The sequence below is a fragment of the Crocodylus porosus genome, unplaced genomic scaffold, assembly GCF_001723895.1.
Source record: "Crocodylus porosus isolate Cpor-Errol unplaced genomic scaffold, CroPor_comp1, whole genome shotgun sequence".
Lineage (NCBI taxonomy): Eukaryota > Metazoa > Chordata > Crocodylia > Crocodylidae > Crocodylus > Crocodylus porosus.
Genome location: NW_017728886.1, coordinates 53,582,787 through 53,587,659, shown reverse-complemented (window position 1 = coordinate 53,587,659; position 4,873 = coordinate 53,582,787).

Genomic DNA, 4,873 nt, shown 5'->3' with positions numbered 1-4,873 from the left:
CTCTCTCCAAAGAGCGGGCTGTGGTCATGGAAGCCAAAGCCTTCCCAATAACACCAGCGCCGCAGTCTTTGGTTCACCGTGTAGGTAAACCATCTAAAGTACTACAACCATATATATGTGTGTGCGTGTGCGTATACATAAGTACACACACATACACATACATACCTATGTATATATATAGATATACCTACACACTTTTTCAAGTACTTGTTCCCTCGTCTGTTTATTAATGTTGCAAGGATTACAGTATAGCTGGTTGCACAATCCAGTTGGAATTGAGTTGCAAATATAGCAGTCCCCTTATTATGTAAGCTTGAAGATCTTGGACAATTCACATACTACATCATTTCATGTTGAATATGATATAGCTCCAAAGGGGTGTGCAGAGAATCTGGGAAGAGAGTTGGCCATCTTTATAAATCATGTACTTATTCCACATACTTCTTTCCTTAGTAACTATGGGTCTAACTGATGTATCTCTGAAGCCAACTTGCTATCCCATATAGGGGACCTTTGCTCACCTCAGCTTCATCTTAATTATCTATTCACAATAGATGTTTAGGAACTGTTGCATCAAAGCATCATAGTCCTGGATTGCCTTTTTCTTGATGCTGTCTTTTCATACAATAAGGATGTCATTAGCTACTTGGGAGTCTCACTTGTGCCTAGTTCATCTTATACTGATACACCTTGACATAGACCTCATGTACAGTCTCATATACATTTTTTTTCAGTAACACTTACCAAAAAACTATGACAATTTTTCATCTAGGTACCTGGATGTCTTTTCTATTTATTGGGCATGTCTACATGCACAAATAATGTAGGATCAGTTTACACTAAAGTAAATTGTCCCAGGTATGCATCTACACATGCAGGGACATGGGAGAAGATTTACTACTCCTAGCAGCAGACTGCTCCTGCTCCCTGCATCCATGCACAAGGCCCCTGCAGCAGCCAGAGAGCAGTCTCCTGGCCTATGCTTCCCAACTGCTGGGAGCACATTTGCTCTCGATTGGCCATCTATATATGTGCTACTGTGGAGTAAGTAATTGAGAATAAATTTGCATTTACAGGTAGCAAATTTACTCATGATTAGAGCAAATTACTGTGCAGTAAGCACCTGCACATGTAGATGGTGACACTTACTGCACAGTAATTAGCTCTAATCTTGAGTAAAGCACCTCGTGTAGACCTGTCCAGTATGTCAGAACTTATTCTTGACATGAGTAATCATGAAAGTCTTTTTCCCAGAAAAATAGATCCTCGATTGTTGATAACAGGTGGTGACTTTTCAGTGCTCTCTGAAGTGGTTCTGGGTCAGTTCAGATCCTCAGTTTACCCACCCTGCTACTGCAGGTAGCATTTTTCATTACTAGCAGGTAGCTGCATGATGCTAACTACATCAATATTTGAGTGCCATTGGCTACAGAAACTGGCATGCCTTAACTGTTTTAGACTACTAGACTCAGGAGGCCACTACTTTCAACTGAATAGCTATTCACTCTGTGCTAGTTTTCTATAGGGGTAACAATGCTTCTTTGAAGGCTTGTCAGTTCTTCCTTCAATAACTCCACCAGGGCTAGTGGATCTCTCAGTTATGGTAGTCTCACAAGCTGTGTGTGGTGGTTCTTTTCTACCTTCAGCTTGGTGTCTAGATGTTGATTTACTTGTCCATTCCTTTTGCTCTATTTGGGAATGCTGGACAGGGCTGTCAGTGTCATTATTCACTAGTGAATTGCCCATTAAGATTGATGGGGGAAGGGAGATGGGGGCGGATTTTGCTAACCCTAATTCTAACTCTGCCCCCATGCCGCTGCTGCCTCCAAGGAGCAGGGTTGGGGGGGGCCTCACGCTCTATCCCCTCTGTCCCTGCCATTATAGCAGTGCTCCATCACTTCCAGGGAGCAGGACAGAGGGTTAAGCGGGGGAGGCCAGCTGTGCTGGTCTCGCCCTGCCACTCCGTCCCCTCTGTCCTCACTGTCATGGTAGTGCACCACCGCCTCCTGTTTGTAATGGTCTTGAAGCACTTTGATTGGTTATTTCAGTAACCAGTCAGAGTGCTCCAAGAGTGTTATGGACAGATAGACAGATGACTAAGCCCCATATTATATTAGAATTTTCTCTTGTGTTGAGCATATTCTATTGTACTGTAGTCAAATCTGTGATGCAGTTCATGGCTTTCACTGCCCTACTGCCCTGTGCTCTTGTGTCTAAATTTCATATAGGTTGCCACACTTGACAATATGAAGTAAAAGAGAATCTCTCTCAGCTGTAGCAGAATAAAGTGTTAGGATAGCCAATGGACTGTTCTGAATCCATCCAGCAAAAGGCAATTGTAACGTATACACAATTCATATATCAGCATCTCAGAAGAGCTCCTAGAGTCTCTTAGTCTTGGATAAAAAATGTTTTCACTAATGAGACTTAAAAATATGAAGTGGCACGGATATGTTGCAATTGAATTAGCAGGCAGCTGGCATGGAATCTATCCATTATCTGAAGAACTGAAAAATAGTAGAATAATAGGAAGAGATAAAGCCTTGGTGTCTGTTTTTCACTATAAACATGTAATAGACTTACTCCAGTGTTTGTGGGTAACTAGTGACACTGGATAGCTTTAAGGAATGGCAACTTCTATTCATAAATCTGTTTACAAGTGGTATTTTCCTCCTTGGTCAACTTCCGTTCACTCTGCTTTGAATGAAAGCTTTGAATACCTTCATGCATAACAAAAGTGACCAGCTGCCATTGTGACTGATGAAAGTTTATTTAAGGTTGAACTTGCATTCCATCCAGCTGCCACAATGTCTAAAATTTTTACTAGTTAAGTATAAATGGGTTTTATGGGAGAAGAAATAAAAGTAAGTTGTAAAAAGAAATCCTGGTGTTGGGTTCCAATATTTCCTCCCATTGTTGCAGATGCTGAAGTAATCCCTACTGAGCTGAGAATCCCTCACTATCTATTGCCATCTATGTTTTTTCATGGATGGCAGTAAAGTAATCCTTCCTTCTTATTGTAACAGATGAATTTTAGATACTTTTTAAGACTGAACATAAAAAAACCTTCCATTTTTGTACTTTCTATTGATCCCCTGGTTATGAAATGGTTCTATACACATTAAATAAGAAATGTTGAATGTTTTGTAGTTTTTTTGACCAGTCCTATAGAATTGAGTAGAGAATAATGATGCCCCAGGTGAATGCCATCTCCTAGGTTTTTAGAGTAAATTATATAAAACCTTACTAAATTTCTGTAAAAGCATTATTGATTGCAGTTCTACTAAGTTTTAAAGGAGTTTTCTTTAAGGGCTTTGGCCAGCACTAGAATATATGTAGAAGTGTACAACCTCTTGAAGGCAATGCCACAGAGAACAAGATAATAATTATTTTGCATGCTTTCCTTCGTATTCAAAGTTTAAAATATTATGACAAAGAAAACAGTGTCTATATACAGTAGGAGTCCTTATCCACCCATCTCACATGAGTGAATGTCCATGGAGAGTAGCATGAAATTTTTAACTTGAAAGTCCCCAAGGACAAGGACAAGAAGGATTATGAATGAAAGTACCTGTTCACTTTAACATTTTGTAAATGTTACTCAGCACATGTCTCTACACCTCAATTCATTTAGGAAAAACCTGTTTTAACATTTACCTATGACAACTATCCCTTCTAACAAATGAGATGTGCAGTCATTTTTGACAGATGGAGTTGGACCCTGTATACAGACATGATATGTTTTTGCAAGAATAATGAGATCAACTATTTCAATCACTATTTGTAGACTTGCTCATTCTATGGAGAAATAGAAGAAAATGGATCCCTTCATTTTTGGAAACTTTAAATACGAGGCTAATAAGGAAAAAAACAGTTTGGTTCTTCTCTAATAACTTACAACCAGCTCCCTGGGTATATCTGCACTACTTGCACAAAGAATAAAGCCAAATTACCCCATTTATATTCTTTATTATATTATTGTATGTTTCATTTTTTCTATTTGTAGTTATCATCATATATTCTGTTCTAATTTTGTTCAAATTGGTAGAACATGTTATCTTATTTTGTAGGCTTTTAGTAATAGCCATACATTTTATAACTTTATTATATTATATATCATTTTATTGTCACTTCTCCTGTATTGTTTTAGTGAAATCTGTGAATAACTGCTACAGCAATGACTGCTAGCATTGCTAAGTGTAATCAACAGGGTCATTAAGATTAAATTATCTCAAGAAAACAATTTAAACAGACTGTTTAGACTGTGTCAGAATGCTTAGTAAGTTTTAGATATAAAAATCTTGGATAGAGTGAGTGATTGTGTTCAGTGAAGTACTAGATAAAAAAGGAATAATCAGTTGTTCAGATTTGGTGCACTTTTTTAAACCTATTCTAACATATCCTCTTTCCTGTTAACAACTGCATCTTGTTTTATTGTGATTTCTGTAAGAATCCATGCTGTGATCATCCATTTAATATAAATACTGCATGGCATCATGTCTAAGCACTTAAAGTATCCCCTTTTTTATTAAAGAAATAATGCAGAACCATGCTGTCATTTCATTTTGTTGCTAGAATGTGCATCTCAGGTCAAAGCTCCTCTACTACTGTTTTCCTTATAGAAGTACTGACAGCAGCTTAGATCAGTTGTTAGTAGGGCTGTGAAAAGCTTTGGTCCCTGATTTGATTTGGAGGAGATTTGGCCTGATTCGGTGCCTGAATCTCTGAATCTGAATTGAATCAGAAGACTCATTAGAAGGTCCAATTTGAATTTGAAGCCTCAGTTCTCCTGCAGCTCCTCCAGTTGTGCCTGCCTCTCCCTGGGTGGGAGGAGCCATAGGAGAAGCCCCCATGACTGCCCTGTCCAGCTCTA